At 41.3% G+C, this 15000-nt stretch overlaps 1 protein-coding gene across 1 annotated transcript in view; it reads left to right on the top strand.

The window, feature by feature from the left end:
- Positions 1-15000, top strand: part of LOC113578892 (ELKS/RAB6-interacting/CAST family member 2) — a 162673-nt gene that overhangs the window by 141376 nt on the left and 6297 nt on the right. The window contains exon 20 of the mRNA XM_081703839.1: positions 1092-1205. The gene's annotated coding sequence lies outside the window, so the exon portion shown is untranslated. The remainder of the gene's footprint in view (positions 1-1091; positions 1206-15000) is intronic.

The raw sequence follows: 15000 nt of genomic DNA, 5'->3' as shown, positions 1-15000 counted from the left end.
CAGCAATAATTGCCCCTACTCTCAACATACCCATACACACACTCTCTTATGGCCCAAATGACTGAATTGGTGTTAATAGCATAATGAGAGAGTTGAATTGAGCTGAGGTCAAGGAGCAGTAGTAGTTTGGAGGGTTGGGTGGAAAGGAAAGGAGGATGAAGAGAGGATTGCTTTTGGTCTCTCTTTGGTTGGAATACTGTGAAGTGGATAATTTTCACTTTTTGCACATCTGAACACACCATACACATATGCATGTGTGCATTCACACACACACATACACAGACACATAAGAGCTAGCCAACAGACAACTCTACCACTGCTCAGCACAGCCATAAGAATACATTGTGCAGGAGAGTTGCTGAAATCTTTTGGTAAGGTGGTAGACAAGGCATTTTAAAAACTCTTAGTATCTTATCGGTATATTAGACAACAATAAGTGCAACAAAGGAGCAGTCAGCATCAGTGTAATAAACAATACCCTACACTAAGTATTAGTTTCAGTTAGTCAACATAGGGTCAGTGGTCATTTAAATATTCTACAAATAGATGGGACTTCAGTCTGCGTTTGAAGACTCTGCTGTCCGGACAGCAAGCGGAAGTTCGTCCACCATTTAGGAGCCAATCTACTAATCCAGCATCTACTTAGCCAAGCATCCCTTAGAAAGAGATGCTTCCTAGACCTGGAAACAAGATAGTGATATCTATATAAAATTGTTCACATGGGTTCTTAACAATTACAGAAGCCATTAGCCCTAGCATATATTGCCAAGAATGATGTTAGACTATGCTTGGGGCAGGAGCAGTGCTGTCCAAGGAGGTTGGCAAACCCAGAGAATCTAGTGCGGTGTTACAGCTGAACCCTTGTGCATGAAAGACAGTAACCCCTCAGGTGCGGCATGGCTCTGACATGAAGGTAGTTTCAAATGCTGATGTTGTGGGGTGCAGTGTAGGGAATCAGGTCAAACATCTGCTGGTGGACCAACGAAAGAGAATTTGAAGCTAGTTCATTCATTTTATGATGTGTTGTATTCATATTAGTGGATTTAAGGTTTCATGAGTGACATTCTCATTGTTGTTGTTTTTTTTATCAGGGGGTATAGAGCTGAACACACATCCATCATTCTGCAATTGGTAGACTTGCATCTATATGAGGGCAGTCTTCATCTTTAACCCATTCACAGGAAGAAGAGCAGAGAGGGAGACAGGTAAGAAAAGAAAGATCAATGAAATATCACATACATTTTTGCCATTATGTCTGTGCTCTGCTGACAAATAGACAAAAAAGTCTTGATTTCAGCATGAATTGTTTCAGAAATATCTGATCTTTATTTGAACCATAATAAAAATAAAGATACATCACAAGCAGCATGTACAACCTTTTATATTTTTAACAAATAATTGATTTGCGCAGTCAAGGTCACTGATGGGAAAGTATGGAACCCTCTAGGAAAATTACCACATGAAAAGAGGATAATTGGAGTCAGGTGTGCCAAATAATTCAGGTTTGGGTTTTGACCTGGCCTACAATATAAAAAAACACACCTACGTCATTACCTGCTCTTCACAACATGATTCTGTTGAAGTGCAATATGGCCTTAAGATGAGTGTAAGAGCACACCGTAGACCCCTTAGACAAATTGTAGAGAACCCTGGGTTAACAACTTAGCAGCTCCTGCTCTTGATAACATCTGTGTTCATGTTTCTACCATAAACGAATGCTTGACAAGTGGTGTTCATTGAGTTATTACAGAAGCAGTCACTTTTAAAGAAATAAAAAATAACAACATGGCTGCCTGATGCATTTATGCTGAAGCATCCAAGTTTGCTTGGATGATGTTCCACAGCACTAGTGGAGACCCTGCATGCTAACACCAAAGTCTTATCCTGGCTGTAAAGCATAGCGGAGGGAGTTTTATCTTGTATAGTTGTTCTTCTGCCTCATGGCCTGGACTGCTTACCGAGCAAAATGAGAAGAAGCAGGACAGCAGAATGTTGCAACAGCATGTTAAAGCATCTGTCTGGGATCTAATCCTCAACCTCACTGACTGTGCTGTGTCATGCTGTGCAGGCCAGACAAGCAGCCCAGAAGGCATATGGTTGAGGGTATTCTAGCAGGTTTCACTGAGGGTTTTCTAGCATGTTTCACTAGATACTTTGCCCATCAGTAAAGATAGTTTATACTTCTGCAAAGATCCACTTAAATGTCTCTGCGTCATGAAAGGAGTCATGGGTATGCTTAGCTCAGAGGCTCACATTATGTGCACAGCTCCAAAATCTCAACTACATGTTGTGCTTTCATGGAGCTGTGTGTCAAGTAAATGCTGATTGACTATCTGGTAGTGCTGGTCACTGGTTATGAAACGCAAACATTACTTGACCCAAACTAGTGTGAAAACAAATTGAGGTAGTTGAATGTCAGCTGTCAGAAGATGTACGACATTACACACAATTTATATGACCCATCCTCATAACATTACAATAAAATCAGCATTAATTATTGGAGAGAGAAAAGACAAACCTTGGATGAAGATAGTAGCTGCTGAGTACAAGACTTGGTTGCTTGTTTGTACATCCTGGTTTGGGTGCTTCCCACTGGTGCACATGTTCGCGATATGTTAAAGTATGCTGGGTGACATCTGTGCAAATGTCTACATATGACACATTTGCCGATACACGGATGCAGATCTTCTCAGAAGTATAGGTCTATTTATTATAATAAAATAGATCACCAAAATCATGAAGATAATTTGGTCATCTACTTCATCATCATAATAAATAGACTTTCTGTCTCGCGGCAGAGGTTGTAAAGTATGTTAGACATACAGCCAAAACTAAGGTGGTGCTGAGCAGTATGTAGCAGTGAAGGAACTGTGCTGAACTTTTTTTTTTACTTTGTAAGTGTTTTGAAATGCTCTGAATGCTAATATTCTGTTGTAATGCAATTTCATACTTTTTACTCTGAAAGTGGAATTTCTTGTGGTTACAAATCTCTGCAAAACTGCTGTATGTAGTTTGAAACATTCTTGGCAACACCATTCTTCTACACAACATAGCTTATTGTGTCTCGTAAATTGTGGCTCAGTCTTTGGTGTGGGTTTGTATTTTCTTCTTTCTGCGATCCTCTTCAATGTGTCTAAGCCCAGCCTGCTTAGATGGGGATACTGAAATGTTTAGACAGGTTGACGTTTACTATGTGAATGTCAAACTAACAAATGTCAGGTTCAGCTGTGTAGCATGCAGCTTGGCCTAGCTGAGCACTTGAGTCTAGCTCGGAAAAATGTTTTCTGGCTAATCACAACTTTTCTTTAAGATAAGTGGCTCCATAAATGATTTTGCAATAGCCTTTTTTGGTTTTTGCTAGGAGAAGACAGTTGTGCCATCCATGGCAGAATATGAAGCATCTTACTTCCATTTGATTATTCCTGCGATATGGTAATCCTTTCCCCTTTGGCTCTTGTGATGTTTGACTCTGTATTCTGGCAGGTTAAGCATTACTAGGGCTGAAACTAGGATATCCAGTTTAGAAGACCATTTATGTCATTGTCCAGGATTGGAGCACTTGTGGTCGATGTTAAATTAAATTGGGAACAGCTGTGTCAATGGGATCTCACCATTGTGACTACGTGAAAACGTATAAAAAAAAGGCATTTTATGGGCCCCAAAAGATTCCTTATGTTATTATATTATCTAATGTAGAGGTAGATGGCATATTTCTCAGTTGCCAAGAAGTTGCAGTAACTGGATATTCTGTATAGTATGCAGTGATCCTGTGGATGAAGTGATGACATCCATGATAACCAACATAACCAACAGTATTTTTTTTCCAACCAGCTGGTAATATTGAACAAGCTGGGTTTCTGGATTCCTTTTTGTAAAAACTACTTGTGTCTCTTGACGTCCCGCACTTTCATCCATAATCCTAAAGGACCATGTGACCAAGATCATATTCTTCATGGACCTTTTGCACTCATGTACTTTGACCAGTACATCTTTCTCAGAGCGGTGAATAGTGATATCCCCTCATTACCCCATTTGTATTCTAATTTGTATTCATTGTTGAGACTGGCGCTGTCCAGGTTATTTTTTCTCTCAACCTTTTTTCTCTTTTTTCTGTTGTTCATGACCTTAGGAGCAGCTGAGTAAATTCAAATGCTTTTGGTGCTCTCTCTCTTTCTCTCTGTCCACCCCCTCTCTCTGTACACTCCTAGAATGTTTGTATTCTGCTGCCAACAAATTCACTCACACTGCACAGTGGATGGCTCTTAGCCTCAGCACCGTTATTTCTGGCCACATATTCACACAGATACAATGTTTCAGCTAGCCATACCAGGCAACAAATACTAACTTTGTAAGATCATTTAAGCCAACTGCAGAAGAGAATTCAAAGTAAATATTTAAACAACATTTAAAATGGATTACTTAACACTTAAGATGCAGCAAAAGGGAGTGTCAGACTCACTGACAGTAATGGGTCATGCATCACCTGCAATTGAGTTATTTTTCCTTTTTTTTTTCCCTTAACAGTATAGAATGGCGATAAAATTAAATGACACCTCCGTCTTAATGCACTTAATGATAGGGCAACTAAACAGTGCATGGGAGGGAGGAAGGAAGCTAGTTTGTTAGATATATAGCACCTTTCTCAGAACCCAAGGCATCTGACAGCATATTTGCCACAAATAAATTTAAATTCATGGATATAAAATTGACAGAAACTCTGGTCTGAATTAAATGATCATGCTTTGTGTGTTTTCTTTATTTATGATGGCTTGGGCTTTGCCACAGTATCTGTTAGTTATCAGGTATTTGCCATAACTTTACTGCACTGGTAACAGTTTCAAATATTCATAGAATACGGTGGTTGCAATGTTTCCCATGACACCTTTATTTAGTGTCATAACAGAATGAAAGTCATAACAGTTTGAAAGGAACATATAAAGTGTTATGACACTTCAAAACAAAATGTAAATAAGTACCAGCTATTATTACAACTCAGTTATTCACTGCATTGAAAAGACAGTTTTGACAATTTTGCAGAAATCCTAAAGCGAATGTAAATATTTCAAGCAGCCCTTAAAAATAAAGCTGGTTTTGGCTAAGCCTGTAAAAAGGGAAACTGCTTTTGTCATTCTTCAGTATAATAAATAATGTGGTAAATATTTTCTTTCAGAATGTGATTCCATATTTGCATGTATATTCATCCTTATGTGACATACACTCGCATGTCATGAGGGCCATGATTAAGTGGAAGCCTGTCTGTGTATTTCTGCGTAAGAGAAGGTGTCCGAGGGCATTATAAATAGACCCTGGAATGCAGCACAGTTTGGGCAATTTCAGCTGAGTATTGGTCATTTAACTTTATTTTTAGAGTCAGTCTTGTTATGCTCTGATTTTATTCATTTCACCACGTATGTCTGTGCCCACGTCTTCATTTCTTGTATGACTGTTTATATATGAGTTTTTTCGTGTGTGTGTGTGTGAGGAAGGGTAAAAGTTGACATCCGGACGTGTGTGCTTTTGTGTGTATGTGCCAGCATGTGTGTGTTTGTGCAGGTAGAGACAGGTTGTATATTTTTTCTGTGTGAGTGAGTGGGTTGACGCTAGGTCAGTCCCATGCAGGGAGACAGATTTTTCCAGCATTAAAAAAGCTGTATGTCACCTACCTCAGAGACATAGTAATTTAGCCATGTTTGTCCAGGGGACGGGTTTAACAAGGAACATTTTCCCCCCTTCAAACATTTTGTACTGTCATGACTTTGAAGTAGCATTTTGAGAATTCTTGTAGTGTGAGATAGCTTTAGAGTCCTTCTCAATGAAAGAGCACAAGGGCAACAGCTATCATTATGGCTTCTTTAACATTAGCATTTATGTGTTCTTTCTCTCTCTCTCTCTCTCGCTCTCTTTTAAGGGTGAGTGAGTTCCCCCCACTTTTTTTTTTTTAGCCAACTACCCATCTTTCCCATCAGATTGAACAAAGGACACACACACAGGAGCAGTTCTAGGCCGTGTTTGTGTTTGAGTGTCAGACGTTATTGATTAGCTGTGCTGTCCCAGTTAGAATGCAAATGTTAAGGGCTTGTTTGCAAAGTTCATGCCCATTTACCAGTGCTGTGTATGTCTGGTATGGAAGTCATTAGACTAAGCACTGACTGCTTGGAATGTATGCCTAGAATGGCAAGTCATACGCTTCACAGACTCACTTAGTATAGATGTTCTTCCTTCATGCATATTGGCAATACTTTTAAACTGTTCATTACTGTAAAATGAATATATGTGTGTTTGTGGTGCAATATAGAACTTGCAGTATACATATGTGTGTTTCCAGGTTCAAAGTGTTCCCATGTTCAAGGCTACCACCTACCACTAGACAGACAGACACAACACATGCACTTTGCTTTGGAAAGGAGAAAAAAATTATGCCCTGTGAGTAGGGCTGAGTTTCCCATGACAAGTCTGCTACTTCATTTTGGTTGCATTGTGTTTAACTCAAAACACAAGATGAGAATTACACTAAAAATGTGTGCATGTGTGTGTGTGTATGTATGTGTATGCATGAGTGTGTTTGAGTGAGGGGGCGTTCAGGGTGGGAGGTTAGATCCTCTTCACCCTAGAGTTCACATAAATAATCTCTCTGTTTTCACTCTAATAGTTTTAATATGGAGCACTTTGTAGGGTCTCCTTTCCCCGGTGACAGTTTGCTTACTCTAAAAACAGCTGGCTTCCTATTCTCTCCCCCCCCCGCCCCCCCCCCCGCCCCCCTCTCTCTCTCTCTCTCTCTCTCTCTCTCTTTCTCTCTCTCTCCCTCCCTCTCTCTCTCCCTCTCTCTCTCCTGTTTCTCACTTTCATTTTACACAAAACTGTAAAAGTATGTACTAACATATCAGATTAATATTCCATGGTGATAGTTAGTGATCACTTTACTTTGGTGTTTTGTGTAGATCCCATCATCTGACCCTTATCATTAGTGGACAGTCTTAGACTGTAAGTAGGAACCTGTACTTATTCAGTCTTCAGTTCAGTTCAGCTGTAGATACTGATGAGTTAATGGTATTTGGCACAGTACCCTTCAGTTGTCTGAGCATGACTTTCCAGCCAGCTCACAGCAGTTATTTTCTCACAGGTGTTGAGCTCCTTCTCTCTTTCTCTCTCTCTCTGTGTTTTGAACACATCTCGCTCCAGGTGTATCAAAATGCACAGTAATTTTACCTGTTAAAATGCATGTACATTAGAACTTTAACTAAGAAAAGGAAAGGAAAAAGGAAAAATCCACACAAACACCCAGACACAACTTATGTTAATGTACTGTGGTCAGCTAAACTATGCTAAACAGGCTGGCTAGCTCCTGAAAGCTGGCTAATGCTAGAGGCGTGGCAGACACTGGTGAGGAAGTGATTAATTGGTCCGTAATTCACAGGAATGTTTCTTATTGGCTAACAGGTCATGAAGGGACTCACAGGCCCTGAAACAGGATGTGACTTGTTGCTCTTTTATTTTGTTAGTGTTGAACCCTGTTTTGTTTGATTCTGGAAGAGCCAATAGCAAGTAGGTAAACTGAGTCAACTGACCTGTGTTCAAAATGAAGGGCAATAGGTTTAATCACTGACATTATCACTGAAATATTTCTAAAACTGTTTTAAACCTAAAAGCATTTACCAGCCAATGTTGTATTAATATCAATGAATAGTCTACATGTCATTAAGTCCATGTGCTCCTTTTCACAAACAAATCACTACGTTCCTTCTGGAAATACCCAAGTCATAATGAAGACTTCACCACAGTAATCATTTCATATTTTTGGCTGCGAAGCAAAAACCCTGCACACTCTTTATTAACTGTGCTGTTTGGGGGGGACCGTTCACCTTGACACAAAGCATGGATTACTTTATACGTCTTGACTCACCGTGACCCTAACTGCACCTTACAGCAAATCTGCAAAGCTGAAAAGGCTTCGGCCAACAAGCAAAAGTCAGTTTGGATGCAAACGTGGTGGAACTAAAAAACACGGAACACCCCACTGGTGGCAGCCTTTAGGGCAGGACTACAGTGAGTCTGCTTTGAGTGACAAGAGTCCAATAAAGTGAAGGTCAAGCCTGAAAAACCTTTTTTTTTTTGCTGAAAATATTTCACAATGACGTTTTATTTCTATGGTAGAGTGAGAATGGAGGAGTTACAGGCTTGACCCTGACCTGTTAACTTAGAAATCCTAGAATCTCACTCTTTTTGTACCACAGTGCTGTCATAGCTACTTTAGAGTAATCCCCTATACCTGTGTCAGCAGCGCCAGAACCCAGACGCCCTCAGTAAAAGGACAAGGTGTCTCTGTGAACTGAATGGCTGCATTGCAAGGCTATCGAAACAGGAACTGGTGCTCCAATCTGGATCCAATCATGGGAGAGGGACAGATGATTGGCATGTTGAGGGTGAATGACGTGGTTTCAGCGCAGGCAGAAAAATGTGTCTGTCTAATTGTGTGTGTGTGTGTGTGTGTGTGTGTGTGTGTGTGTGTGTGTGTGTGTGTGTGTATGTGTGTGTGTGTGTGTGTCTCTCTCTCTGTGTTTGCATACTTGATTCTTGTAACCTGTGCACTTTTAAGACCGACTCTGTGTAGGTCTGTACCTTCATGTGAAGCTTTCTTCAGCTGTTACACAGCATATTATCTCCTGACTATGACTGCTATTTGCAGCTGGGCTTCCCAAAGGCAGTGTTACATAGTAATTGCTGTTATGTGGCAATGTAAGTATGACTGTGCTGTCTGCTACATAATGATGACCTTTATGGGCCTAGTCATGGGTTGCTACATTTCCCTCTTGTACTCTGGTAGTACACCTTTTCAACATATGCTTATGGGTCCGTTGCCATTATGGGATATCAGGGGCACGGATTTGCGCTCTTAGTGACTTTCTTCCTGGAATTCCCCCTCTTCATTGGCGGTGGGAGGGGGTCCTGATCTGTCCTTTCCCCATAAAACATGACAGAATGTTCCGTCATCGCCCTCAATGAATCACTCGCTCTGTTGGATGCGAGGAACCTTGTTAAGACAGCAGGCAGACCCCCATCAGCGTTATATCCAGGAGCCTAGGACTAAGTAGTCACACACACACACACACACACACACACCCCAAGCCACACTCCTGGTTTTCATGTTTAAAGGTGAACACCCCCACCCCCCTCACTTTGCTCTCTCTGTTTTTCCTCAAGAACAGATTGGGATCTTAAGGATCAAATTTATTTTCTTAACTGGTTCAAATGATCTGGTTCTAAATAGATTTGAGATGAAATGTAAATATTCGAACCACTGCACATACGCCCTCACCACCACTACCACCACCACACACACTCAACTCTATGCTAGCACGCCACATCTCCACAGCTCTTGCTTAATGTATAAGGCAGGTCTCCAAAAAGAATACTGTGGGATGCAGAAACATGGTCTACCTGAACTGGTAATGCTCAGAGATTACCTTTACATTATATAGTTTAGTAAGAGATAGAGCGGGGCTAGAGAGGGCACCTGGTTCACTGACTCAGTTTTACCCGCATCACAGTGAAGGAAAGTTTATTTCATTTTGCTTGCTTTTGATCTGAAAAAAAGGATTAAATCTTTTCACTGCATAAGCTAGTGAACTAATGTTTATCATACAAGTGCATCTTCTTTGAGAACCATTTGTGAGAGTTCATTTGTGAATTATTTTGGTCAAATGGCAGTGGCCTGGTAGAGTAAGTGGTAGAGAAAAATGTTTCTGAATAATCATAGCATGCCAACAACAAAACCAGACTGACCAAATACCCAAACAACAGAGACTGAATATTTTGTTAAATGTTTTCCCTTATAATATGTTTGTACTGTTATGTTTTCAATGTTATAGATAATTTAAAAGCATAATTATTTGATGCTATCATAAATGGTTTTTGAAAGGGTCTTGATGTCCCTGAGTGCCTTCCTGCTATCCTTTTTGTACTGTTTATGCTGTTCTTCTTTAAGTGATCCAAGAACTTGACCTTAAATCTGCTTCTGTCTGTCCTAGAAGTGTCATGCATGCTTTGCCCTGCATGAAATACATGGATATAAATTCTGACAGAGATCAATCTGAAGCGCAGCAGTTGTGCTGAGAAGTTCTTACAGGTGACAGTGTCAGACCACCATTTGTGTGTGCGTTATTTCTGATAGGTGAATGCCAAAATGGATCACATTGTGTCCCATGAGAGAAAAAGATGTGCTGGTCTCCATCACTAATGAATCCTCTCTCTCTCTCTCTCTCTCTCTCTCTCTCTCTCTCTCTCTCTCTCTCTCTCTCTGTGTCTCTCTCTCTTTCTGCCTCTCTCTCTGGCCCTCATGAAAGCATTGCCCCAGTAGAACAGAGCCCTGTCAGAGTCCCCTCCTCTCAGGATGGATGGAGTTCCAGGGGCCTGTCAAACACCCCAGGCTTTGCTTATCTGAGGATCCGGGTGCCCTCAGTTCCTCTTTGCCAGATGGTCTTGTGATAGGCTCTATCGGAACCCTGATTCCCGCAGTCTCAGGTTGGGAGGATCACTGATGCCTTACCCGCGGGAGCCACTTTAAAGTGGGGTCAAATTGGATGTGTTGCTATTTCAAATGGCAGGGTGACCCTAGGCTGAGTGGACTCATGCACATATATTTTTTATTGATGGGTTGAGTTTTGTTAGTTATTGTTGTTATGCAGTATCTTTTACAATCTCTCTTTTACAAGCTGATTTATATGCTGCTTGGATATTGAGACCCTCATCAATACATATAGTAATATGAATACAAACAAAAGCACACAGACAGACACAGAGACTGACAGAGAGGGCTAAAGCCAGCAGGACAGCAAGAGGCCATGTAAGCCAGATAAAATTCCACTTGGCATGTATTGTTGTTGAAACCCACATTTAGGGCCTGCATGAACATCATGCTCTTTTTATGAACATACTTTCCCTCTCTCCCTCAAGCACTATTAGTGATAAATGACTATTTCAATGTGCTCACTTGCCAAAAAGTCTCTCTTTCCTCCTCTCCTCTGCAAAGTATGTATGAACTTGACTGTCAAAACAACCCACAAAAACAGTTAGGAGTGTGCTCTTCAAATTCCACCCCTATTGGTTATTAATTGGTGTGCCTTGTCAGACACAAGAGGCCTACCATTATCTTGCGAGAAGCACTCCAGATTTGCTAACCAGATTTGCTAGTGAAAACAAAAGTGGAGAGGGAGAGGGGGAAATAGTGTGTGCTCCTTTTGCCTCCTCGTTCAGCTTAGATGGCAGTTCGGAGAAGCAGGCATAATGGTATGGTCTGTCCATCTGTTCTCAAAGACAGAAATAATGAGATAAAATGAGGACTTCGGATGGAAACTGCTAGAAAATTCCTCCGCTTGCAATTCTGGTATCCAAGTAATTGTAAGATTTCTTCATCTATTTTAATTTCCAGATGTTAATCAACAGTGATCTCCCCCTAGTGGTGAGTTCTAAGAACATGCGTGATGAGAAATCATTTTACTTGATTCAGAATTGAGGAGACACTAGTATGCAGACAGAAGGCTTGGAGAAGCTGTGCGAATGAGCGTATGTCTAAAATCAAGTCAGCTACCTTGTGATTATAAATTACACAGTGTGGTTGAGGTTGTCTGTGCTATGGATGCCACACTATTCACTCATGTAAGTTCATCATAATAAGTAAGCTTATTGTAGAATTGATATACAGTAGGACCATAATAAGATACATATTAATTAACTAAATTTTTAAAAAACTTTTTATCAAATTATTGTAAAGGTATTTTATTTTCTAGAAAGAAACCTCCACCTCTCTACCGGTACTGAACAACATCCATTATTCAGGTCAGTAGATAACACCTGCCATTAAATATAGCTCCTAGTACATTACTACACATGTGTGTTGCCTTTCCCTTGCTATCACACACAGGCAAAACACATGGTGCCCTCGGCAGTGCTGACCAAAACGTAGTCTAGCATTTATTCTTGCTCGACGAGTGTTTGCTCAGATGAAGGAAATTATGCAATTAGTCTGTGTGGGCTCAGTACTGCTCCCAGCATGCGCACGTGTACACACACACACACACACACACACACACACACACACACACACACATATACACACACACACATAGAACCTGGCTCTTTACATCCATTGATGGTATGAGATGGTTTCAATTTGGGCTTGAGTCGGCGCCTTAATTTGCCCCATTCCCGTTAATTGTCAGTGCAGAACTCACTTTTACTGCACTCTTTAAATGGCTCACTCTTTCCTGGTTACTTTTTTGTGGAGTTTGTTTGAATTTCAGCTGTCAAACAAGGAAATGATTTTAGTCTGACATTCAAAGGCCTTTAGTAGAGCCTGGGAATGGAGGAGGATGGATGGGGGTGTAGTTTTGGAGTTTATGGGTGACGGGGTCCATAGGTGGAGTTTAGAAGGCAGACTATGGAATGGTGGAGAGAGGCCAAGCAGGAGAGAGAGAGAGAGAGAGAGAGAGAGAGAGAGAGAGAGAGAGAGAGAGAGCCAGGTAGGTATTGTTTACATAAAGCACAAGTGAAAGCAGCTGGAGGGCTAATTAGCTTGAATCTCCATTACATGCCGAGAGGGCCAATAACTGAAAAATGGAGTTTTGTTTGGGTTTGAGCTGCAGCCCCCATCAGGAGGAAGTTGTAAAAGGTAAGGAAAAGCAGAAAAAGAGGGAAAAAGATGAAAAGAGGGTAAAGAAAGAGTGCATGAAGCAATTGTCCAACAGGAGATGTGCTCATTTTGTTTCTAGGGATTTCAAAGCTTTTTTGTCTTCATTTCTTGTATGACTGTTTATATGTGAGTTTTTTCGTGTGTGTGTGTGTGTGTGTGTGTGTGTGTGTGTGTGTGTGTGTGTGTGTGTGTGTGTGTGTGTGTGTGTGTGTGTGTGTGTGTGTGCGTGCACAAGTGCCTGTGTGCTTTGATACCTGTGTATGTGAGCTTACAGTAAGTGTGTGTGTGTGTGTGTGTGTGTGTGTGTGTGTGTGTGTGTGTGTGTGCACAAGTGCCTGTGTGCTTTGATACCTGTGTATGTGAGCTTACAGTAAGTGTGTGTGTGTGTGTGTGTGTGTGTGTGTGTGTGTGTGTGTGTGTGTGTGTGTGTGCGCGTGTGCACAAGTGCCTGTGTGCTTTGATACCTGTGTATGTGAGCTTACAGTATGTGTGTGTGAGTGTGTTATGTGTTTGTAACTGTTGGTTTATGTCTCCTCCCTGTATAAATATTTATCTGTGTGCAGGTACATAAGCATGTGACTAAAGCAACAGGAAGACTACGAGTCAAAATAAAGAGTAGTGACGGCTTCATGACAATGCATTCTTAACTGGCATCATTGGTGTATGCTCAGATGAAAACTCCTCTCTATTGGTTAAAACTGCAGGGGTCTGGATTTTGGCCCCAGAGCTCCACCAGATAATGGTATTGTTTTAACAAGCCATTGGAGCAAGCGCTGGAGGACAGTGCTGTGGCGCATCGCCTCACACCTCGTTTGCTTCATCAGAAGTATTCCACTCTTCCAGTATTCCAGCCAGCGTCAATCGTCATTGCAGCAAGCAAACCAACCTTTGCCATATGTCTAGAAGCCCACCATTTCCCGGGCAGTTGTCTGACTATGTGCGGTCAATGGGAGAATGTCTATAGGTTCCTCAGGCCTAATTATATTTAAGAGGTTTCTTTAGCCAGTGAGGGCAGGACAGGCCAGGAGCATGTAACTGGAGTCAGCTGTCAGTCGCCTGTCTCTGGGCATTTCACAGCACCCATGCACCCTCCCTCGTGAAGAATGGCTCACTTTTCTCCCCTTTGCTGGGTTGAGTAGGGGACCGGTAATTGAGTTAAGGCACTTTTAGAGAAAAGGACTGTCGGTGCACATGTATGTTTAAATAAAGTTTCTGGTCACAAAACTAGGGATTACTTGAGTCTATATTGTTGTCATTTAATAGTAGAATTTGAAGTAAAGAGCAAAGCAGAGGAGAAGCAGTTAAATCCACATTCAGTCCAACCATTCAAATCTGATCTGAGCTAAGTTGGACCTCAGCATGAGCTGAAGCTTCTGACACTCGTTTGAAGCCCCTTCTGCCTGTGGCTTTAAAATTCACAAGGTACTAAACAGGCAAAAAGCAGGCTTTCCAAACTAAATGAAAACCTGAGGAATCTTTGAAGTTGCTCTAGTGTGTCTGGACTAAAAACAAAAACTGGATCATTGCCATTCATGAAGACAGACACTTAATCTAAAGAGTTCATATTCAAAAAGCAAAGGCTTATAGGAAAAGTTAGGAAAAGTTGGGAAAAGCATGGCATAGCATTCAACATCACTACAAAATGCCACCGCCGAGAATCCGGAAAGCACAGTCACAGAGCTGTACTGACTGTACTGTTTCAGAACGACATGGATGGTAGTCGTGTTCGTTTTGAGCTGTTGCAAAAGCATACACTGAAATGAAGGGAAAATAGAAAGGAAACACTGAGATATTGCAAAAATTCCAAGTTATTTTTGGAATGTTTTTATCTGTAAGTCAAACGTGCACAACTCTTCAGTGCACAGGCTATTTTGTGCTAGGCAAAATGGCCACTAAACCTGGATCAATTCAAGTGCTGTTTGTCGTCCGAGGGTTTTATAAATATTGACTGTAGTGTATGAAGGTAGGCTCTCCCCTTTCATTGACAGACCACAGTCTGATGGTCGGTTCACACCCAGGTGCTGAGCTGTGAAGGATAAGGAGACAGGCAATTTACTGCTCTATGAAAGTGCGAGATTGAGAAGTTAGGGGAAGTAACAGCAGCAGAGCAAAACATGTGCTCACTGAGACATTCTTGCTGGGTCAGGAACGTTTAGAATTACATTGAATTACTTAGAAGATGTGCTTAGAAAACAGGTAGTAACGTAGAACATGTCAGCTAAAACAGAGAAAGATCACAGAAAAGGACAGCATGGGTTGCTAGGCAGGGGAAGATAAGGAGAGAAGGGGAGAGATGGCGCTCCAGAAAGGATGGG

This window comes from Electrophorus electricus, chromosome 20 (assembly GCF_041902795.1).
Source record: "Electrophorus electricus isolate QZ-2024a chromosome 20, ASM4190279v1, whole genome shotgun sequence".
In the NCBI taxonomy this organism is placed as follows: domain Eukaryota; kingdom Metazoa; phylum Chordata; class Actinopteri; order Gymnotiformes; family Gymnotidae; genus Electrophorus; species Electrophorus electricus.
This window is presented reverse-complemented; position numbering and strand designations above follow the sequence as displayed.